Source organism: Balaenoptera borealis (assembly GCF_965194805.1).
Source record: "Balaenoptera borealis genome assembly, chromosome: 4".
Lineage (NCBI taxonomy): Eukaryota > Metazoa > Chordata > Mammalia > Artiodactyla > Balaenopteridae > Balaenoptera > Balaenoptera borealis.
Genome location: NC_138861.1, coordinates 12,268,929 through 12,283,535, shown reverse-complemented (window position 1 = coordinate 12,283,535; position 14,607 = coordinate 12,268,929). Strand labels below are relative to the sequence as shown.

The following is a 14,607-nucleotide window of genomic DNA, read 5'->3' as shown; positions in this document are numbered from 1 at the left end:
GTGTGAAAGGCTGAAGAGGAAACGCAGAAGATGAACAACATGCAGCAGTCTAAACACCTGACTACTCAATGTATGGTGACTGGATTTGTAGCGTACCATCACCTGGGAGCTCATTTCTAATGCTGACTCCACCCAAGACCAGCTGAGCAAGAATATGTATTTTAACAAAATTTCCACGTGATTCACAGGCACGTTAGACTTTGAGAAGCACTGCACTAAGAGGTCTAGGAAAGGCAAGTGGTTTAGTTGGCATACACTGTGAGTTGTGCAAAAGGGAGCAGTGGGGAAATAAGGCCCAAAAGTTGACCAAATTGTGAAGTCTTTCAAGAGTAGGAGTTGCGACTGTTCTTTAAGCAAATGCTTACTTCGATAGCAGTCTTTGAAAACAGGGGGGTATAACATATCAAGGACAGACATATATGAGAACTTACATATTCTCATAATTTAGTCTAAACCTACATCTTATTTTCTATTTTTCTTAGAAACACTATCAGAAGAAAAATGGAAAGAATACAAATAAATATTGGGATTTATCTTTATCATAATTTTTTTCATCTGCCTCTAAATTATGTGACAGAGCTTTTAGAAACCTTAACCTTAACCTTAACTATTTTTCACATTATTATGAATAATTTTGACTTAAAGTATTTTTCTATTTCTGATGAAAATCTGAATAGCACATAACCTTAAGTATATATTCTACATTATCACAATACATCTGGTAAGAAATTGATCTGTAAGAAATATATACTAGACTATATTGTATTTCTAGCTTTATATTTTGGAATTTAAGAAAAGATTGTAACTGCTTTTTGTTGTCACATTAAGCTGCAGATTTAGAGTGTAATATAAGGAAAATATTCATAAGATAAAGTTTTTTTCATTTGGTCACAGCATTTATGCTTAAAAAGGCAAAAGATTATTAAGATCTGAAGAGAAACCAGAGTGTTAATGCTTAAAAGGTTTTCAAGTGGTTTTTAAATTTTTACCTCATATATAAAACATTTCTTGAATTGTTTAGATAAAAACAGATGAACAAAAATATTAACTAAGTCCACTTTGTCTTTTTTTTTTTTAATTTTTATTTCATATTGGAGTGTAGTTGATTAACAATGTTGCGTTAGTTTTGGGTGTACAGCAAAGTGATTCAGTTACTCATACACATATAACCATTCTTTTTAAAATTCTTTTCCCATTTAGGTTATTACAGAATATTGAGCAGAGTTCCCTGGGCTATACAGTAGGTCCCTGTTGGTTATCTATTTTAAATATAGCAGGGTGTACATGTCGATCCCAAACTCCCAGTCTAACCCTCCCCGCCACCGTCTCCCCCTGGTGACCATACGTTCAGTCCACTTTGTTTTAAAAAATAGACTATTACTCTGCTGACTCTAGAAAAGTCTCTAGAATCAACCTGGCAAACAGTTATTCTTGTAAATAAATGGCAGCCTGATTTCTGAGTTTAGAAAATTATCTACATTTACAGGATACATCTTGAAGAGCCTAAATTTCATATGAAATAAGATATAAAACAAAATTTTAGAACATTTCTTAAACCTGGCAGTGTAGGCTAAAAAATTCTAAAGTGGCATTCATGCTCATAACTATTAGGATTTGGGAAACTCTAATGATGTGCTTTCGAATTTAGACAGATGTGGGCTTAAATCTTCAGTTTGTAACCTTCTTTTGTGTTCTAACAAATTACATAATATTTCTCAACCTCATCATTTTTTTAGTTGAAAAATAATAATAAATATAGTAACTATATCATGTGGTTGCTATGAAGATTAAATTAGATAATATGTGTATAGCACTTAGCAAAGGGTCGGACACAGAAAACAGTAATTGTTATCTCCTCTTCGTATTCTAATTTTTATTATCATTATTATACTTATATAACACATCTAAATATAAGATAAATTTGAGCAAATATCCTGATATTGTGCCTTTCATTTGAAGAATGCAAATTATCATGCTTTGCTTTAACTCCTTGACATATTTATATTTGTAATGGTGTTTTGAACTTCTTGTCTGTTAATTCTATCATCTGTCATTTCCAGGTCTGTTTTTATTGACTGAATTATTTCCTGGTTATGAGTCACATTTTCCTATGTTTTCTTATGTCCAGTAATGTTTTCATTCATTGCCAGATATTGTGATTTTTATTCTGTTTAGTGCTAGATTTTGTTTATTCCCTTAGAAGGGGTTAGGATTGTTTCTGGCAGATGGTTAAGTTACTTGTGGGTCAGACTAACCCCTCTGAGGCTTGCTTTAAAAACATTTTTAGGATGAGTCTGAAGTAGTCTTTAGAGTTATTTATCTCTATTACTAAAGCTTGACCCTTTTGTGCTCTCTACTGAATATTCCATGTATTCAATGAGGGTTCACTACGCTGGCTGATGGGAATTCAAAAGACTCCCAGACCTGTGAAAGCTCTGGGAATTCTACTTAAAGTTCTCTTGTAATTATTCTTTTCCAGCAGTTATTCTTTGCCTAGCCTTATCAAATTTCACTCTACGTATGTGAAGACTGTTATTCAAATAAAATTCTCAGAGTAACACCTATGCAGATTTCTAGAGTTCTTCTCTGTATGTTTCCCTCCTTTCTGGTAATCAATCTTACAAATCGAAGCTGCCTTGTTCTTTCCAAACTCAGATCTTTGTCTCCTCAACTACAAAATTTAAAGACCCTGTAGTTCTGACTGGCCTGTCCCTCCATGCACCATGGTCCAAAAACTGCCTCCAGGCAGAAATCCGGGTATTGCAAGACTCTCTGTTTTCCTTTTCACAGGTATTATAGCGCTTCCCTGTCTATTTTTTAATGTGTGAGAGTTGTTTTATATGTTTTGCCTAGTCTTCTAACTATTGAATATTACAGTAGGAGGGTAAGTCTTATAACTAGTATTCCTTCATGAATAGAAGCAGAACTCAAGGTAAATATTTTAAGCTTATTTTTTCAAAGGAGGAAGTTGAAGCTTACAAAATTTAAATTATGTGGTCTGAGTACCAGAGCTAGTGAGTACAAAAGCAAAATTTAAACCAATATATTAAGAGCCTAGATACCAAGTTCATTTATTCATTCCTTGGTCAAGTTTCTTTAAATTCACACCAGTCAAAATCTTTAATGTCTTACATACTTATGAACACAAATTTATCATAGCATGCAACTCATGCCTGAGCCATGATGATTCCTCAAGGCAACACAGTGATTAAGAGGAGCTGGGTGTCAGAATTTTAAGAAGAAACATACCTGTTTGGATGGAATAGGAGCTGGACAGTCAGCATGCAAGCATAGATATGATATATTTTATAAACTTGGTCATAATTTAGGAACCGAATTATTGAAACACAAATCTTGAGGTTGAAGAACTGAGTCAGAGAATTTGATGGCAAGAATTTGGGACCCATATGGGCAGAGGATAATGAACTAAGGATTTCCATATGCTAACAGGGCTTCAGGCAAGAAGGTGTTTCAATGGAGAAGTCAAATGGTCTACTGCATAGTAAGATTCAGTAAGAATTCTTGAGGTGTAAAGCCCTAACCAATGGCAGGAATTAGTACGAATCCTAGAGTAACACTAAACCTTCAAGTTGGAAGTTCAGGTGGCTTGAGTGGGGAAAGTTGTTAAGGGTGAAATATCAACTTAACTTCCAGCTTTTGCTAGGAAAACTACAGCAATCTTGAGTTTTGCTGGCTCTTATTGATAGTAAATTGGTCAATTTACTTGGAAAGATCAAATCATATTACCATCCTGATTAAACAAGCAATAACATTTAAGACAGAAATTTTTCAAAAGAAATATTAATCTCAAGGAAACAAAGCCCCTTTTTAGCCCCTTACATATATACTACACAATTTTCTCATTTTAAAATTAAAAAGTACTTGGAATTTTCCAATTCTGTGTAACCTCCACTAAAGCATATATTGAAATAATTCAGAAAGAAATGAATGTTTTAATTCTATTCACTAAGACAATCTAACTCTTAGAAAAACTTGAAGTAGACAAGGAACAGTAAAATTACTTACGTCCATATAAATACATCTGTACACTAGTTGACTCTTAAGATTAATACAAGATATATAAAATTTTAATTGGTATAAAAACCCACTTCATTACTCTTAAATACAAATACAATATTTATTCATCATATCTTCAGAAAATCATATTTGAAAGTACCCCAGGAATACAGTTGAGGAAAATGTATTTCCCTTATTACACATATATTGTCACTAGAGAGTATAAACTCTTTGTGTTGATCAAAATTAAGCCCATGAAACCTAACCAAAATGTTATAAATCGTAGGAAGAAAAAATTACCCCAAAGCAAATATTCTGCAATGTGCTAAATTAAGATAATTTAGTAAGCCTTAAAGGTAAAAATCTGTTAACTGAATAAAATGGAATTTTCTACCAAAATCTCTCTTGCAGAACAGGATTCAGACATCTGTGTGAACACCCCCAGTAACTATGCTAGGGTACGAGGTCATCTCTGTCTAAAGTATACATAGGGGCGAGATCTCCTTTGTAATGATTACAAATTCTTCCCAAATTGCTATCATGTCATAAAGATTTTCCCCGCTTCCCTATAAACAAAAAATGAGAAATATAGTATCCAGTACCCCTAGATTTGGCTGCTTTATTTTCCCAATATGGACAACTATAGAATGAGCAGATTGGAATAGGTATTTCATTTCTAGCACTCTGGAGATTTCATTGTGATAATTTTCTTAACTGTAGAAGGTAGTTATGATTTAACTGGAAAAAACCAAAATAAATTTTTAAAAGACCTCAAATAACTGTATGGCTTTTACATTTAGCCTCAACTTTGGAGATACAAGAAAGAACTAGAAGGAAGTTTAAATAACATGTAGTTCAATCTCTTCATTTGACAGATGAGGGGGCTCGCAGCAGGGAACTTAACCTACAAGTGGCAGACTTGGAGCTTGAACTCTGGTCATTGGGTCCCAAATCTAGGACTAATTATTACCACAGTTATAAAAGTAACTAGTATTTCGGGGGTGATCTCTGTGTGTCAAGCACTGCTCCAAGTGTCTTCCCTGCATTAATTCAATTCTTATGATAATTTATGTTATTGCAGCTATGGTATATGGCCCCAAAGAATGGCAAGAATGTTGGTAAACCCTTCTGACCTTCCTGCTTCTTACCACTACATTTCTTCTTCAACAGTGGTATCATTTTGGGAAGAAAAGCACAGTCTTGGAAGATGAGGACAATGCTCAACTCTGGGTATGGTCCACCTACCAAGAAAATGATGTGGGAGTGGAAGGATATAGAGGGCTGTACTGGATGATTCCTGTAGAGCTTTAAAATCTAATATCTGTGCTATGTTTTAATTTTTAAGACAGGCAGTCTGGTTCTCTTACAGGTTCTTGCTATGCATTTTTCTATCTTGTACGGCTTCTTGGTGAGACTGATGAAACTATTCAAGAAGTTAAGAAATCCCAGTGAGTTTGAACACAGCTTGATAAACCTATTGTCAACCTTGTTCGGTTCCTAAATCCTGGTTTTCTTAATTTGGGTATCTACTTTTTCATCTATCAGCTTGCTGCACAGACTTTAAATTCAGCGTCAAGTTTCAGTTATATTGCTGATGAAAAATCTTTAGTTGTATATATGGATTTCTAACCTTAGCCGTATCTAGGATTGATTTTGTAAGTGATAGTATTGAGATGTGTGACTAGTTATAGGTTTACAGAATAGACTCATATACTCAGAAACTTTCCCAAGGCTGCTGAACCTACTTAAAAACTCCAAGAATTCACTCTTATGTATAATTTCCAGTCTTCCTTTAAAGTTAATGAACATAGTTTAAATATTCATTGTGAGTCTCATCTCTTTTTTAGCCATTACATTGGAAAAACTTTTTTTCTTATACTGAAATTATGTCACAGAGAGATTTGTATTCGCCTGTTTGAAAATTCTACAGTTCATCAGGATTTGAGCTAAAATCCATCCAAAGACAAAAACAAGAGCCAAATGTAAACACTTATCAAACTCTGTTTTTCTTTTTGAAGTTAGTCATTCTAGTCATCTTTGAAACTCTATACCATAATATCTGCAATCCATTCACTGGAAACTGAATTGCTCTTGATTTCCCTTTTCAAAAACCAAGATAATGTCATTGTTTTCAGGGACTCCACCATTCTTCTGACGTTTTAAAAATGGAAAATCATCCCATATTTGTAAAATAATGTTGTAACTACATCACAGGATACTTTTAAATGTACACATACACATTTTACAAAAATAGTATACATTTGTTGAATTTTTACTAGATGACAGGCATTATGCTGAGTACTTTACATGACTTATTTTTTTTTATTCCTCACAATTATGTTGCAGGTATCACTATTAATTCCTATTTTGGGCATCGGGTGATTGAGGCAGAGAGGATAATTAACTTGCCCAAAGAGACACAGCTAGAAGGAGGTGGAGTTAATTATTGAACCCAGAGTATCTGATTACAGAGCTCCTTTTGCAAACACTACACATAACACCTTCAAAAGTAACTATTACTTTATGTCTTGTGTGTATGAGATGAATATCTAATATCAATTAGATCAATATGTGTTTAATAAATGAATGAGTAACCCATTAGTTGAGTAAACCTAATCCCAGAATTATATTAAAGTCTTTACATATTGAAGAAGTAAATGCAAGATAAATTCTTGGTTTTGAATTCATTTAGCATTTGGAAATAACTGTGAGAAAAAAGTTAAAGTAAATGAGATTGGATTCCAGAGTTCCTAATTTCTTGGTAATAAATGTAAAATTCAACTGAAATATTTCCTGGGGCAGACAAAGATTAAAAGAAAATTAATGTAACTATGTGGGCACAAATAACATTTCATAGAGTTTGTCTGTGATTATCATTGCTCTAGGCTATCTTAAATATTAAACAAGTATAGTACATCTACACCTCCAGTTTTCTAGTTCTCATCTTGGTATATTGCATAAGTTAAATTTCTTCTGCTCCAGGGACTTGGGTTCTCATTTTTTATGAGCTTATATACAATGAAATTTGCCCTGAAATTAGAATATTTCCAGTATTTCTGATGTTCATAGCTGGGTGGTCATTTGTGATGAAGGTGTCTTTTCATTTCCAATATGAGACTAATCAACAACATAGAATTTCTACTATGCTTTTAGGTAATATTATTTCTGACAACCTCCATCTTTTATTCTAATTCCAAAATAGAAAGTGAAAGACATAGTTTCAGAAAATAAGTAATCCCAAATATTGCCAATGAAAGGTGTATTGCTTTAGAATCCCTTAGTGGTGGTAAACATCAGTCCAACTGTGAATTTAAACAGATATGGACAGGATTAGCACCTAATGTGTGGGATGCGGCACCATGAAATATCTGAAACTTTATCCCTTGATTAGGCTAAGCTAATTGAATCATTAATCTGTCTAGTAAGCTGTCTTTTATATTCTTACTACAGAACATAAAAAGAGAGAATGGGCTTCCCTGGTGGTGCAGTGATTGAGAATCCGCCTGCCAATGCAGGGGACACGGGTTCGAGCCCTGGTCTGGGAAGATCCCACATGCCGCGGAGCGGCTGGGCCCGTGAGCCACAATTACTGAGCCTGCGCATCTGGAGCCTGTGCTCTGCAACAAGAGAGGCCGCGATAATGAGAGGCCCGCGCACCGCGATGAAGACTGGCCCCCACTTGCCGCAACTAGAGAAAGCCCTCGTACAGAAATGAAGACCCAACACAGCCATAAATAAATAAATAAATAAATAAATAACCCCCCCCCCCAAAAAAAAGAGAGAATGTACTAAAGTAGTTCAAGAAAGAGGACTAATAGACAGAATATGTTTATCTATCAATCTATCTGCCTATAACTTCTGACTCCATCTCTTTCTAAATCCACCCCCGTCACTCTTTTACAGAATCTGGTGCTGTTGATAGTTCTTGTCTACGTCAAACATTCTTCTAACATAGACTTTTGGTCCAGGTGCTCATCCCAGCAGGAACTCTCTCTAGATATCTGCATGACCAAAATCCTACAGTTTCTCAAGTTTTTGCTTACATCCTACCTTCTCAGTGAGGTATACTTTATCCCCCTATTTAATATTATAGTCTACTGCCTACTTCACTTCCAGGGATACTTACAATCTTTTAATATACTGTGTACATCTATTATTATAGTATATTACCTATCTTTCCACATTAGTATTTAAGGGCTAAAAAGACAAGGTTCAGATCTTTGCTGCTATGTTTTCTAAGTTATCCCAATTGTTCAAACAGTGCCTGGAGCATGGTAAGTGCTAAATAAGTATTTAAATGTTTGTTGAATAAGTGCAAATAGTGCATTAGGTTCCTGCTTCCATTTACATGCCAAGAATATATTTAAATAATTTTTTCCTCCACTATCAGATTTTGGGTGCAGAGAGTAATAACAGAGTTCAACTTATTTGTACCAGAATAAGATCTGAATGGAGATATTTTTAACTACTTCCTATGATCCTTGTGTTACCAAATTTTTACCTGGGCATATTTTGAGGCACTTTTAAAAAAAAGTCAAGCAATAAATGTCCATCAACAGAGGAATAGATAAAGAAGATGTGGTACATATATACAATGGAATATTATTCAGCCATAAAAAAGAACAAAATAATGCCACTTGCAGCAACATGGATGGACCTAGAGGTTATTACACTAAGTGAAGTAAGTCAGACGCAGAAAGACAAATATTATATAATATCATTCATATGTGGAATCTAATTTTTAAAAATGACACACATGAACTTATTTACAAAAAAAGAAACAGACTCACAGATTTCGAAAACAAACCTATAGTTACCAAAGGGGAAATGTGGGGAGGAGGGATAAATTAGGAGCTTGGGATAACATACACACACTACTATACATAAAATAGATAACCAACAAGGACCTACTGTATAGCACAGGGAACTATACTCAATATTCTATAATAACCTATATGGGTAAAGTATCTGAAATAATCTGAAAAGAATGAATATATGTATTTGTATAACTGAATCACTTTGCTGTATACCTGAAACTAACACAAAATTGTAAATCAACTATACTCCAATGAAATAAAAAAAGTCAAGCGAGCAATTAGGAGTTAATTAGTAATAGGATATCCACGTGCATTTTTTGTCTTTCAAAAGCAACAAAATGAGTTAAGTGTTTCTCTTATTAATTACTTGCCTTTTAAATATGTCTATTAATTTGAGTACTGTGATTGCATACATTTTAAGAGGAACAGGTTGTATCTTTTATTATTCATTTGTTTTAGCTAAGCAAAGAAATGTTCTAGAAACACCTTAAGACTCCTAATTCCCAAGGTTTCTAGGTACAGGAACATTTGTGTGCATGTTTTGATCATATAGGGAAAATAATTATTTTAGCTATTAAAATAATTTGAAACCAAATCATCCATCATCCTTTTATTCTCTAGTAGTCATACAAAGGCTATTTCTTTACCACTGATGCAAGTCATAAAAAGCTTTCTTCAACTCAGTCTTTCAGGAGAGTTTGAGATTTCAGGTACAATTATGTTTAAATGCTATATATTCTAAACTTGCCATCTTATTAATGACTAGTTTTTCTTATTCTTCTTTCCCTTTCACTCTCTTTAGCTATGCCATTTCTTACAAGGAACCTTCTAAAAGAACTAGTCCATCTCCCCTCCCCCCAAATCTGGTGCTAACACATTTGTTCACCCACACTTACACACATAGAGATCTGGGTAATGTCAGGCATTTTAGCAAGAGAAGTTTAAAGGACTCTTGAATACATTGGATTTGAGGGGTTGAAAGGACTATCATCCTTATAATGAATACCATTAATCCATATAGTTAAAAGAATCTGCCCAAAGATACCTAATTAAATACTATGGGTACAGGTTTTCCACTTTAAGTGCCACCGTTCCACAAGAATTACCTAAAGCACATAACTGATACATTTTCAAAGATAGCTCATTATCTGTCCCAAAGCTTTCTTTGAATCTTTATTGCTAATGATGCTTTGCAGGTGACATTTAGAGTTGCTATTTATAACAACCAACAAAAATGCTCAAATGCTTTGGGGAGCTTTTCACTATTAATCTAAACTTTTCATCCAAAAATTCTTTGAACTCATGAAGATCTTCAATCACTTGAGCCTACCACTTTCTCATTCAGTTTCCCTCTAATTTCCTACTTTTTCAGCATAGCATCCAAGGAACATGATTATCATCAGGCCGATACACAAACCTTTCAACTTTTTGAATCCTTTCTTCCTCTGTTGTACTTCCCTAGCAAAGCTAAACTCTGGATATCATCTATATAAGGTATAACTGCACCTAATAACTAACTATGTGTTGCTGGAGAAAAACAGAGTGTTGTGTTTAAATTTATGATCACAAATTTGAAATTTGCTCTCAGCATTTTCTGAAAATCTGAATCTTTACTGCTTTCAACATTTTATACCAGCTGTTACCTTCTTGTAATCATCTCCACCCACAATCTTCATACGTTTATAGGGTTACCTTCTTGCCACTACTATATTTAAAATAGATAACCAACAAGGATCTATTCTATAGCACAGGAAACGCTGCTCAATATTCTGCAATAACCTAAATGGGAAAAGAATTTGAAAAAGATACATATATATGTATAACTGAATCACTTTGCTGTACACCTGAAACTAACACAACACTGTTAATCAACTATGCTCCAATATAAAATAAAAATGTTTAAAAATAAATAAATAAAATGTTCATTTACTCTTTTTTTGTAAATATGGTATTAACATATAGACACTAATATTTGCAATTCAAATTCATTCAGAAAAAACTAATTGAATAAATTCATTTGTTCCTTTTTCTCACTGACCTTGGGATATTACTTAAACCTCAGAGATCACATTTCTTTTTCAGGAAAATTAGAAAACTGGACTAGTCTTAAATATCTCCTTTAGCTTTAAAACACTGAAATTTTCTGTTCTTTTAGAAAATTGTTTTAAATCTCTCAATTTTAATATTTGAGCTTTGTTATCTAATCAGTTTCAACTCAAGAATTTTATCAATAATTGTGGCCTCTGCCTGTCTCAGTGCTTTTCTTTAAAAATCTCCCTCAACTGTTCTAAGAGCTCTTCAAAATATTAAACAAGTAACCAGTGCCAGCATGAGTGCATTTTTTAAACTTTGCTGTAGATATTTGTATTTTTAATAATTATTACCTTATAAATTGGCATAGCTTCCAACATATCCATTTCGTTTCCACTTTTAAACATAGTATTCATAATGTACAACTCTATATTGTCTGAACAACTCTATTGAAGACTCAATATTAAACAAACCAGATGTGTCAACATCCATTGTTGGAGATCTTGCTTTATTAAATGTACTTATTTCTGTCATTATTAATTTCTAGGAACAGCTAAACAGACCAGAAAAATAAATGTGTAGTCTCAGACAGCAAGTCAGAAAATCACCACCGCTTACATTTTCACCTGACAGATCAACATTCCATAGTGTAATTTAATGTCTTCTCAAACCCAAAGACCTACCTGAAAATAAAATGACAATTTCCATTTCCCTATAGTATCTATTCTAATTTAACTGCATTTTCATCATGAATTTCTGGAAATTGGATCTCGCTTAGAAATCTATAAACATTAGGAAGACAATGTTACAACTATTTGGGATATATTTTTATACTCTCAATCTGATAAAATAACATCTTTCAAAAGTCAGGTGATGCTTTAAATACATAAATTGCAATCATCAGATTTCTATTCGAACTAGTCCAGTGACTTGTTATAGTAAAAAGAAGCTAATTAAATAAATTCTATGGCTACATTTGGCAAGGATTAGCCAGGATGTACCAGTTGGGAAGATGAAGTCTGAAATTAAATATTGTGTATTAACTCTAATGATATTGTTCTCCAATTTATTCAACTTGAAAGTGTAGCGAGGGAAATGTTAGCCTCTGTTCCTCATGAAATAGCAATCTGACCAAGGGGAGGTCTGGAGTTATTTGTATGACAGAGAACTGGTCAGAAATGGTATATTTTAGTCTTAAGGACTTCAAACCAGTGTTTAGATTTTCCAATCAGGAATGTGAAAACCTGTAAGAGACTCTGAAACACCTTAGGTTCTCCCTTCCTACCGACTCTGCCCCACCATCACCAAGGGTGCAGTTTACCTTAAAGAGAGAGGAGAAACAAAGTCTTAATGCAGCAATGTTTGTGTTCGCATATGCTATCCATCTGCTGATAGCCATTTAACCCACTGACCCCTCACTTTTATTTTCTGGCTTATTCATTCACTCAACAAATATTGTTCTGAGTGCCTACTATGTGCCAGGTCCTAGTCTGTGCATCGGGCCAAGACAGATAAGGTATATTTCTTTTGGTGCTTACCTTAAACTATTTTATAGATATGTAATTTACATAAGATTTATGGAATGTTACCACTGGGGGGAAAAAAAAAGCTTAAGAAATCATTTAGCCCTTTTTCCTTATTTTATTAATATTTGTGAGGAAACTGAGGCTGGCCTATAGATAGGGAATATGACTTCTCAAGATTACACAGTTAGTTAGTGACCATAGTATATATGATGCCAGTATCTAGATACCTACTTCTCTAGATATCTCTAAAGATAATTACCTAGGTACCTCTGCTTTTTAAAATGTTCCTAGCCTCTTATTCTCTCACTACATTCTGTTTATTATTTTACTGTGATGTGGATGACCTGGTTGAGAAAGTTATACTTTTCAGTTTGCCCTTTTCTGAGTCACCTTCAATTTCAGGTTCTTTAATTGTTATCTGACACCATAGGAACAATCTTGGCTGCAAAGGAGGCCAGGTGAATCCCCAAGGTTTACTGCACTGTGCTTCATTTCTCTTCTGTCACTAACTGTGAGACCATTTGGCAACAGTTGACTCAGAGCCTTAAGATAATTAGTTCTTCCGCAGAGTGGCATGATTTTTAAGGAGGGAAGTATGCAACATTTGTTCCAAAACCCAAATCTACCATTTGTAGAATGTGACCCATTTTGGTGTCTCTTTGATATTTTTGAAAATAGTTTACCTGAATAATGTCCTCAATAATGTGGTCTCCTTACATCTTATTTCTGAATTATTTCTAATACCATCCAAAGCACATCTTGTCCCAACTGAAGGGAAACAAAGAAACAAAAAAACTGGATGGGAAAATATAAAATACTACAAAAGAAATAAAATAAAAAGATAATTTTAAAGTAAATGAATAATGTTTAATACAGTAATTACACACTTTACATATTTTATTTTTTATAGATATAAGTACACTTAGCACCTAATATTTAGAATAAATTACTACATTTTGAACCTTAACATTTTAACTCAGTCATATTAATGTAGGAAGCCATATTCAACTATGAGTTCTAAAAAGATAAATATAAAACTTTCAGTATAATTGGATAAGAAATTATTTACAATTTCTACACATTTTGTATATCAGATAATAATCTAAGCTCAATGAAGTCGAAATCTTCATTAAATGTAGTGTAATTCCTCAAGAAATTTGCTTAAACATAGAACAATCAGGTTTTCCTAAACTTTTTTTATTGTTCTTTATTGCATACATAGTAAGTCAAAACTCAGATTTATATGGACATTAAAAAATAAAGAAGTTGTGATGTTGTGATTTATAATAAGAAATATATATATTTTGGTCTTCACAGTTTTTGGCACACAGCTTTTTTTTTTAACATCTTTATTGGAGTATAGTTACTTTACAATGGTATGTTAGTTTCTGCTGTACAACAAAGTGTATCAGGTATATGTATACATATATCCCCACACCCCCTCCCTCTTGCGTCTCCCACCCGCCCCCAACCCATCCCTCTAGGTGGTCACAAAGCACCAAGCTGATCTCCCTGTGCTATGGGGCGGCTTCCCACTAGCTATCTATTTTATATTTGGTAGTGTATATATGTCCATGCCACTCTCTCACTTTGTCCCAGCTTACCCTTCCCCCTCCCAGCATCCTTAAGTCCATTCTCTACGTCTGCATCTTTATTCCTGACCTGCCCCTATGTTTTTCAAAACCTTCTTTTTTTTTTTTTTTTTAGATTCCATATATATGTGTTAGCATATGGTATTTGTTTTTCTCTTTCTGACTTACTTCACTCTGCATGACAGTCTCTAGGTCCATCCACCTCACCTCAAAAAACTCAGTTTTGTTCCTTTTTATGGCTGAGTAATATTCCATTGTACATATGTGCCACATCTTTTTATCCATTCCATCTGTTGATGGACACTTAGGTTGCTTCCATGTCCTGGCTATTGTAAATAGAGCTGCAATGAACATTTTGGTACATGACTCTTTTTGAATTATGGTTTTCTCTGGGTATATGCCCAGTAATGGGATTGCTGGCTCATATGGTAATTCTAGTTTTAGTTTTTTAAGGAACCTCCATACTGTTCTCCATAGTGGCTGTATCAATTTACATTCTCACTGACAGTGCAAGATGGATCCCTTTTCTCCACACCCTCGCCAGCACTTATTGTTTGTAGATTTTTTGATGATGGCCATTCTGACCCGTGTGAGATGATATCTCATTGTAGTTTTGATTTGCAT

General features: G+C 33.9%; 1 protein-coding gene across 6 annotated transcripts in view; it reads right to left on the bottom strand.

Moving 5' to 3' along the window:
• Nucleotides 1-14,607, bottom strand: part of CCSER1 (coiled-coil serine rich protein 1) — a 1,297,084-nt gene that overhangs the window by 415,444 nt on the left and 867,033 nt on the right. The gene's annotated exons all lie outside the window — the stretch shown is intronic.